The following is a 10,441-nucleotide window of genomic DNA, read 5'->3' as shown; positions in this document are numbered from 1 at the left end:
TGATACCAAGGGCTTAAATAGAAAGTAAATGTTTAGAAAATAACAGTGGCAACATATGTACAAATATGCTTGATACAACTGATGTATGGAATGCTATAAGAGCTGTAAGAGCCTCCAATGATTTTTTAAAATAAATTAAAATGACAAAAAGAAATCAAATGCTAATAAAATAGCTTATTTGATGACATGATAATTCAGCAGAGTTTTTTTACCTTAGGGAATGAAAATTACTGAAGTTCTCCCCACCCCCACCCCCATGTCCAAACCTTATTGCTTTTGTAAGCAGTGCTCACTTAAAATTTTAATCTGGACAAGTTAGTAATCCATGCATTTTAATATAAATAACTGTCCTATATATTGCCTGTATTTTCCCTTTCCCAATAGTATTTTAAATTCTATACCACTGGCTAAATTAATGCTATTATTATTGGAATTACCAAATATCCCATGAAAATTATTTATATTATTTCTCAAGAAATTAACAATGCAGATTCTAAAATGGACCAGAGGCATAAATTAACCATAGATATAAGAATGGATTTTTTTTTTTGTAAGAATGGATTTTGAGCCTGCACTTAATCAAAAGCCCTAATCAATGAACAATTAGTTCTTTTTTTTTTCCATCATTTTATTGAGGGTTCCTAAAATTCTTATCACAATCCATACATACGAACAATTAGTTCTTATGATGTGGCCCTTCTCAAAATTTGTCCTCATGAAGTAATCACTGAAGATATAGCAAAGTACTGTGTTTCCCTGAAAGTAAGACATCCCCCCAAAACAAGACCGATGTACAGTTTTGCCTCTCGCTGAAATATAAGGCATCCCCCGAAAATAAGACCTCCCTATGATAAGGCCCCCAGAAGCTACCGTAACTCTGGACAGTAGAGGTAGGCACCGCCACACAGCTCACTGTTGGCTGCAGCGCAGCCACAGCAAACAGGAAGTGTGAATAAATGTACCGTGGATTATGAGTAAATGTACCATAGATTGTTGTACATGGAAATAATGGTAGTAACAAGAAATTCTTGATACTGTAGGATTCACAGGTTGTCTGGTTATACTGGTTTGTGATGACAACTACTACCATACCCTATACAGGTGATGAATTTCCTTTTGTTGTTCAGCAATAAATGTGTACTGTATTCTTCATGAAGAAATAAGACATCCCCTGAAGATAAGACCTAGCGCATCTTTGGGAGCAAAAATTAATGTAAGACACTGTCTTATTTTCGGGGAAATAGGGTGTGGTAAAGAAATTAGATAGTGCCAGGCTATCTGGAAGAATAGCACCTGGGGGGTTTAAAGGCTTGACTGTGTATTAAGTAGCTGTGAGATGTCAGCAAAATGCACACCAGCCAATGTGATCTAAGGATTATTAACAATAAAATCCAAGACCAGAGCGGGAAATTTTTGGGAAACTGAGAACCAGGAAGAGGGCATATCTGTACAAATTCTCTACATTCACATTTAAGGAGTCTGGAAGGCAGATTCTAGTGGAGGAAGTTACTCATATTTGTGAGTTGGAGATGAATCCAGGTCATTCTCTTAACTAAAAAGTTATTCCTCACATCCCCCCACATAATGCCAATTTTAAGATGCTGCTTGCAAGCACGTGGTTACTATACACTTGAAGGTTAGTTCTTTGAAGGTTGTCTGCCATTGAGAGCCATCAGACTGCCCAGCCCACCCTGAGTACAGCCCCCTCCCTTCTGATAAGGACTGTAGACTGATCCCCTGGAGAAGAACTCAAGGACACCTAAGGTCAAGCCAGCTCAGGTACAACCAAGGTTAAAACGACATCTTAACTCTAGAACCCACCCATCTTTTACATATGTACCTTCCTGTTATATGTATGCCTCTACCAAATCCCTCACTGTTATATATGTGCTTACCAGGTCTTCTAGGCCAAGACTATAGAAACGCGTCAGAGAATATATTAGCTCTCTCTCTGGCTCTGGTCTCCATGGATGAGGTGAGCTCTTGCATACCTTGTCTGATGTTACTTTAATTTACCCTTCAATTGCCCAATGCCACTTTAGGGCTCATTTGGTTGTGAAGGCTGGTCCCCCACAAATGGTGCACGAATAGGGATTAAGGGAAGGTCTCCTGAAGGAGAAATTACCCCATACATTGGCTGTATTGGGGGGATTATTTTGAAATGAGACTCTGGTTGGGGGATTAATAAATGAATCACTTAAAACAGGATAATGGGGCAAGGCGAAAGTAAATCTAAAATTTACTGTATTATGCTCACTCACTTATTGAAAAAACAGGATGTAGCAGTAACAATAACAACAAAGATGCAAGGTTTTCTACAAGTAGTGAAAAAGTATAATCCATGATTCCCAGAGGAAGGAACTTTAGATCTAGAGACTTGGAAAATGGTCGGTACAAATTTAAAGACAGCACACTGAGAGGAGGAACTCTGATCTTTGCAGGTTCAAGCTAAAATGATTTTGGAACCTCTGTGGACAGAGGAAGAAGAGAAAGAGGATCATCAGTCTAGTGAGAAGTCTTCTGGGAGCTATCCAAATTTACAAAAGCAGACCAAAGTCTATTTGAATGAGTATGAATTAGGTGAAGAAACTGGAGAAAAAAACCCTGAAGAAGCAGGGACTAATTTATTTTCTAAAGCAGTGGTTCTCAATTTTCCTAATGCCGCGACCCTTTCATACAGTTCCTCTTGTTGTGGTGACCCCCAAACATAAAATTGCTTTCGTTGCTACTTCATAACTGTAATTTTGCTAGTTATGAATCGTAATGTAAATATCTGATATGCAGGATGTACTTTGTTACAAACTGAACATAATGAAAGCATAGTGATTAATCACAAAAACAATATGTTGTGAAATATTTATTTCTATATACAAATAAATGGAATTTTGTCTTGAAGCAAAGTGTAGCATGGGTAACAGTCTTCACGCCAGGTACACTTGTATGTGGGCATATCTGCATGTGGGTGGGCAGACCCACCTGGAGATGGATAGGGGTTGCAACCCACAGGTTGAGAACAGCTGATCTAAAGCCTTGGTTTCTAAACAAAACCTCATGGCCAAAGCCTCTCTACCCTAGGGGATGTGGGATACAGAATGATTTCTCCAAAGTTGTCTCCCCCAAATATATGCCACCAAACACAAGACGCTGGTTGCTACACATGGTAAAGGACTGTACACTAGGAGGTCAACAAAAGTAGGTCAGAGGTTATTCTCCCTAAGGGTATCAGCCATCCAGAGCAACCAGACTGTATAGTCTGACTCACCCTAAGTAGGGCCCACTCCCTTCTGATACTGTTCCCTTGAAGGAGAGCCTGAAGGCAAGCCTGGGACCACTCAAGGATGACTAAGGTTAGGCTACGATATTGAGTCTAGGGTTCGCCCATCTTGCCACCTATGTACTCCTATTCCCTCCCTTTACTACTTCCTTTACTATTGTGTGTACACCCCTAGGTTATCCCCCTATTGCTTGTATTGCCTAGGTTACAACCTCTTCCTATGACGTAGGTCGTTATCTGTTATCAGGAGGCTTGCATTCCCTCAAAGATATATAAGCTTTGGTTAGAAATAAAACCTCATGAGAGCTTTCTCCTGCCCTCTCATCTCCCACCTCCATGTGTACCATCAAGAGGAGCTGAGGTGAGCATGTTACCATGAAGTGTGTCTGATGTCTTTATTTTACTCTCTCTCCCATCTCTCCTATTCTCTGTGACTTTACTATAATCTTTATAGTGTAGAGGTGTACGAGATTGCCCTAAGTCACTCCATTTTGTAATCATTCCTAAGTCACTCCATTTTGTAATCATTCCGCTTGACCGCGCGCCCCAACCGCCCAGAACATTTGTCACCCAGTTAAGACAAGCAGGAACATTCCGCTTGACCGCATCCTGTTGCTTAGCACTAGCTGTTCTTCCCTGTTCTCATAAAATTCTAAGATTAGCTGCTTTGTTAAGGGTATAAAAGGCTAGGGCACCCCCATTCGGGGCTGCAGCATTAGACCCTGCATGGCTATGCTGTAGCCCAAACCCGGGTTTGTCTAGGGTATGGGCACTTTCCCATTTCCCTCTCTTTTCTGTCTTGAATAAACTTCTTTGCTGTTTGCAGTTTTGTAGGTCAGTGGTCTTGTGTTGGGTGACTCCGTAACATTTGGAGGCCCCAGCGAGATCAGCCCACCATCGCTGACCTGCATCTGGTGGTCCGGACCCTACTGCCTGTTTTCTGCACGGCGCCGGTAAGTCAGGCCTGATTTCTTTCATTTTGGGTTCTTTTTGCGCGCTTCTTTGTTTCTTTTGGTTTGAGATCTCTTGTGGTGGAGACTGAGAAGGCAGGACGCTGCATTCACTTCTCACTCCAGGCTGAGGCAGTGACGACTGACCGAAGCCCAGGGGAATCTAAGAGAGGCCTAAATTCCAGCCCCTTTTCTCAGTGGGAGAAAAGGGAATCAGGGTCCAGATTCTTTTGAATCCGGATAAGGTAATTTCCAGTGGGGAAATTACATAGCTCTAATAGGGCATATTCGCGGACGGATCTTCTGGTTTTGATTTTTACTCCTTGACCGCTTGACTGACTTTGAATTTTCCTATGTGGACAAATAGCTCTTGCCTTTATCCCCTTCCTTCTGTCTTCTTCGGACTTTTCTTCTTTGGATTTGTTGTGATTTTTGCAGTTGGCCTTGAAGCGGTAGCTCCTCAGGAGTGGAATAGGAAGAAAAAATTGTGTTGGTTGTTTTCTACCTTTGTATTTGTTGTCTTTTAGTCCTGTCCCCGTGTCTTCTCCCCGTCAACATGGGGCAAAGCGCCTCCAAGACTATCCCCTCCTCGCCACTTGAATGCCTAATTAAAAACTTTTCTGATTTCAGGACGCGTGGAGAAGCCTATGGTGTATCTCTAAATGCCTTTAATTTGCGTAAATTTTGTAAGCAAAGAGTATAGAAAAGCATCTTTACTTTCAAGAGTAGAAAAGAGGGATTGCAGAAGAAGGAAATTTAAAATTTAGAATGTCTTATCCGGTTAAAGTTGTTAGCAGACAGCCTTATGAGAAACACCCACAAGGAATTCACAGTGCCTTTCCATTTAAGTTGCTAAACAATCTCAAGCAAGCAGTCAATAACTATGGCCCAAACTCCCCATTTGTTCTCAGTATAATAAAATTTTTGGCAAATTATGAGCATTGGATCCCAGCAGATTAGAAGGCAATAACAAAATCTTGCCTCTCATCTTCAAAATCTTTACAATATCAATTATTATGGGCCGAAACTGCTTGCGCACGTGCTCGCAGAAATGCAGAAAAAAGCATAAATATAGAAATTCATCAGCTGCTAGGAAATGAAAAGTATATCACGGTTGAGTCCCAACTACAGTTTAATGAACAGACAATAGGACAGATACGTAAAGTTTGCTTAAGTGCCTAAAAAAATAATTCCATCAAAAGAGAGAGAGCCGAGTTACAGGGCTATAAGACAGAGAAATAATAAGACTTATGCTGACTTTGTGTCCTGACTGAAAAATGCTATTTCCAAGTGTGTAAAAAATGTCCAGGCAGTAAGAGACTTGGTGCATAAGCTATCTTATGATTTCTCTAATACACAGTGTAAAAATGCCTTGGGTCTTACAGGGAAGAGGGCACCCTGCTAAATTATCTCAAGATATGCAGGAATGTAGAGAAAAAGGAATACAAAGCCAACCTCATGGCAGCTGCATTGGCAAATTATATCAAACCTAAAAAAGGTGCTTCAGTTGTAAAAAAAAACAGGTCATCTTCAAAAGGTGTGTAGGAAAAGCAAACTGCAGCTGGAGCCAGAGCATCAGCCAGGGCCACCTAATTCGGATTTCAAAAGACCTAAACTTTGTCCACGCTGTGGAAAAAGGAGCTCATTGGGCCAGCCAATGTCGTTCAAAATTCAACAGTAAGGGTTGCCATTAGCCAAGGCTTCCCAGCAAAAAATAGTGAATCCAAATCCCGCCTAACAGAGCTCAAAAAGCAAGGCCTCTGCCTAAGCCAGCAAAAAAAAGGAAAGATTTCTTAAGCCAATTTTTACTTCCCTGCATCTCTAAAATAAAAATGTATAACTATCAAAAAAAAGTAATGAGTAAAGTTAACAAAAAAAAAACTATTTCAAGATTGTAAAATCATACAGTATAAAAAGCCTGGAGAACAAAATGGCTTAATTGAGCCTAAAACCTTATTAGTAAACTTGGGGAAAAAAAAAAAAAAAAGTCTGTTTGGTAAGTTACTTCAAAAACAGCTGAACAAATTTATTAAGAATTTTTTCAGTCTTTCAAAGTGTAGTAAGTTCTTAGTCAGCTTTGTTAATTCTCTGACAGCCAAGAACCAAAATTTACATTTTAGCTCTCTCAGAGCTGGAAACCAGTATTTGCATAACAATAAAGACTGTCTGACAAGTAGTTTTACTGGTTTAAGACCAAGCAAAAATAACTGAAATAGCCAGCAGTGTTTTAAAATCTAAATTGTTAAAGCAAAAGAGAAAAATTTTGAGAAATCTCATGTGTAATGAATTTCATTTAGTCAATTTAACCAAAAAAATTTCTCTCCCTACTAAAAGTTTGTAATAAAATTAAGAAAGATAAACACATTTTCAATTCTACAAAAAAAGCTAATCCTAAGAAGTCCCAAGAAGATGAAAATCACGTTTGGGATCCAGGTCCATTCACCTAGAAAAAGGGCTACGCATTTATATTTTTGCAGAATAAAGCTGATGAACTCCCTTTAGAAAGATGCAACCACGTTTGAAGAAAAATGGACAAAAAAAGATGGTGAATTTCTCTTCAGCCAGCAAAGCCCAGAAGAAAGGAGAGACACCCATGCTGGTGACGTGACCCTGTCCTGCTACTGAAGTTATCCAAAATGGCTAAGAAGTCCCGCACTCAAAAGTTTCTGCAAAAGTTTAAAATTGTTTCCTTTTCCTTTTGCTGAAAAAGAAGACAGGAATATCAATAATTATAGCTTGGGGGTGAGGGGATTCCCTATTTTCCCAAGATATGATTCTCATTGTTTATCTTATTCACATGAGGTTTAAGAAGTAAGGTATAATCATTCTTTTTCAGCAACTACAGTTCTTATTTCTGTAAAAAACTTTGGGGGAAAGGTCGGTAATATTTCCGAGGCCACTTCTACCTTGTTATCTATTTGCCCACTCCCTAATGTAAATCCTAAAATGCAATAATTGGTATAAACTTGTCGAGGAAAATGGCCTAAGATATTGTTAAATCATACAGACTTTAAGATAGTGGATTGGGCCCTCTCATAATATTACTATTACTCGTTTTCATTAAGACCGGTGCTGTTTAACAAAATCATGGCATTTTTAAAACAGCAAATTAAAGCTGTTCTAGCGAAGCCTATTCAAGTGCATTACCACCGTTTGAAAATGTTAGACAAGGGTGGCCCACTCCCCAACTCGCCTGAGTGATAAGACCCCCTTCCTTTGTGTGCTGGGCTGGACAGTCAATGACGGGTAAGATCAGGCACTGTTCATACCAACCTAAGACAGGCCCTGGTTTGCCAAAATGTAATTAAAAGCATTCCTCGAGACCCATGACGGGTAAGGATGAATCAGTGACCTGACAATGTAAGACAGACGCAGTCCCCTAAAAAATATTCCAAACTTCATTGCACAAATACTTTGTGCTCGCTATTATACAAAAAAAGTGGACATGTGGGAGTCTGCACATGTGGGAATCTACACGTCCCTCAGCCCATGGCCTCCTCCGCCGCCGCTGTTGGGTTCGGAGAAGGCGCGCTCGAACATTCTATCACCGCCACCAATGATTTGGCTGCCTGCCTCCAAGAAGCTATAGACGTTTCCGCGGAGTCCCTGGCGTCTCTACAACGACAGATTACCTCCATAGCCCAAGTCGCTCTGCAAAACCAACGTGCATTGGACCTCATCACAGCAAAAAAAAGAGGCACTTGCTTATTCCTGCAGGTTGCAAAATATTAAATTAATAGTCCTCCAAACTAATTACCAGGTGTTAGCGGTTGAAGAATCAAAGATTTGATTATGTACAAGAAAAGGGGGAAATGTAGAGGTGTACGAGATTGCCCTAAGTCACTCCATTTTGTAATCATTCCTAAGTCACTCCATTTTGTAATCATTCCGCTTGACCGCGCGCCCCAACCGCCCAGAACATTTGTCACCCAGTTAAGACAAGCAGGAACATTCCGCTTGACCGCATCCTGTTGCTTAGCACTAGCTGTTCTTCCCTGCTCTCATAAAATTCTAAGATTAGCTGCTTTGTTAAGGGTATAAAAGGCTAGGGCACCCCCACTCGGGGCTGCAGCATTAGACCCTGCATGGCTATGCTGTAGCCCAAACCCGGGTTTGTCTAGGGTATGGGCACTTTCCCATTTCCCTCTCTTTTATGTCTTGAATAAACTTCTTTGCTGTTTGCAGTTTTGTATGTCAGTGGTCTTGTGTTGGGCGACTCCGTAACATATAGATCTTAACCCTACAGTTGTGCCTATCAAACCGGTGATTAGTTGTGGAGAGCTGGTTACCCCCACAAGAGGGACTGCAGTCTCTGAAGGCCCAAAGTCAATAAAGCATTAGGGGAAGTTAGTTCTAAAACCAAGAGCGAGGCTCTTAAACAATGTCACAAAGCACCCTTGCTTTCAAGAGTAGAAAAAGAAATCACAGAAAAGGAAAATTTTAAAACCGAACCTAAAAGAGAATGTTTTATTGTGAAAAGTTCAGACATTTTCAAAAGTGCCGGCCACGCCCTGCAGCAAGGGGCTGGTCTGGAACCGGCTTTAAAAAGCATGTCTGGCGTTGCTGTAACTAAACTAGCAAAGAAAAGGTTCAAAAGCTCCCCCAGGAGGTCCTTTAAAACCAAAGAATGGGGCCTCTGCCGGAAGGAGCAGTAGGAATTTTATTAGGGAAATTTATCCTGCATACTCAAGGTATTCAAAATGATACTGGATTTATTGGTCAAGATTGGGAAGGGGGACTTAAAATCATAATTAAAACAGCAAGTCCCTGGGTTTTAGAAAAGCCAATTACTTTTGCTGCCTTATATTGCTTCCAAAGAATCTGACCTCGGGTCACAGAGTATGTTGGGACACCATTATGGCTAAGCAAGAGTGCCACTACACAGAAATAGATTGGGGAAGAAAAGTTTTCAGGACTTTTAGATTTTGGAGCTGAAGTCATGACTAGGGCGTGGCCACTAATTTCAACAAGGCCTCCTGATTCCAACATGGAGGGAACAGAACTTAACCAGGAGAAAGTGTGGCGAAGTGAAAAGATCATACAATGTACAGGAACTGAAGGGCAGTCAGATTTAATTAAGCCTGTAGTTATACTCACTACCTCTAATTTCAACATGATAAGGAAGATAAAGAGGGAGGGAGGCCTCAGAATAACATGAACAAGGATATCCTCCCCAATCCAGGCCACTCCTAAATATAACTGCTATGGATTAGAAAAGTCACACCTTTTCATCAGGACTACTGTCTTAAGGCCTGCACCCATTAAAATATCTTGGAAGTCCAATAACCAGATATGGGTGGTACAGTAGTCCCCTACAGAGTTTGTATTAGAGCTTAGATTCCAAGCACCAAGTTTATAGAAGGTTATGGATGACACTGAAAGCTCCCAATCCATTTACAGAGCCCCCGAAAGGACTAAGCTCTATTGACTGAACTCCCTCATTCAGTCCACTGCACTCAGAGTGCAAAGGAGAGGGGACTACTGCAAATAGTTAGGTTAAAATTTAACCCAAAAAATTTGACCTATTTTTAACTTGCGTCAGCGTTTATTACTTTCTGTTATCTTTTGGATTGAGTTTTTTCCTGTCATATCTTGTTTTTTAAATGATTTTTTAAAAAAATGAAGTGCAAGATAGGTAAATCTACAGAGAGAAAACTAGGAGGTCCCGAGGGAAGACAAACGATGGACTCTGGGGCCAGGACATGGCACCCCATTAGACTCGTCCAGAAAACGCTCCTAAAGGTCAACAAACAGACCTTTATCTACTAACAGGCTTTTTTTTTTTCCTCTCCTCTTCGTTTTCTTTTTTTTCAGCCTATCCGTTTGGTTTTGTTTTTTTTCCTCTTTTTTAAAATTTTGTATGTCAGTGGCTTTTTTGTTTGTGGGCTTGTCGGTGCTGCAGCCGTCGTCGCCAGGTTCTTTTGAGCCGCTTTGGCGCTGTACTGTCAAAGCCAATCGCAATTCTATTCACACATTGTTATGTCTGCACACCCACCTAGATAACAGAGGTTGGACAAAAAAAAATATGAGAAGAAAATAAAGGGACCGATGGCCCCGGGGGGACATGGGAGTGTGGGAGGTAGGGGAAGGGAGGAGGGTTGGCCAACCTAGGGACAAGGGAACAACAAATGGTTCAAAACCAATGGTAGAGAGGGCATGGGAGGACTGGTAGGGAGTGACCAAGGTCAAGGCAACTGTGAGGAACTACTGAAACCAG

At 40.9% G+C, this 10,441-nt stretch overlaps 1 protein-coding gene and 1 long non-coding RNA gene across 2 annotated transcripts in view; one reads left to right on the top strand and one right to left on the bottom strand.

Moving 5' to 3' along the window:
• The window catches only part of SCCPDH (saccharopine dehydrogenase (putative)), a 48,733-nt gene that overhangs the window by 28,643 nt on the left and 9,649 nt on the right, over nucleotides 1-10,441 (bottom strand). The window lies entirely within an intron of this gene.
• LOC123522562 lies at nucleotides 3,735-7,942 on the top strand. Its single transcript, XR_006680813.1, has 2 exons — nucleotides 3,735-4,227; nucleotides 6,702-7,942. It is a non-coding gene; the product is annotated as an uncharacterized LOC123522562 (long non-coding RNA).

Source organism: Echinops telfairi, unplaced genomic scaffold, assembly GCF_000313985.2.
Source record: "Echinops telfairi isolate 266 unplaced genomic scaffold, ASM31398v2 ScPeMD7_7424;HRSCAF=8462, whole genome shotgun sequence".
In the NCBI taxonomy this organism is placed as follows: Eukaryota; Metazoa; Chordata; class Mammalia; order Afrosoricida; family Tenrecidae; genus Echinops; species Echinops telfairi.
This window is presented reverse-complemented; position numbering and strand designations above follow the sequence as displayed.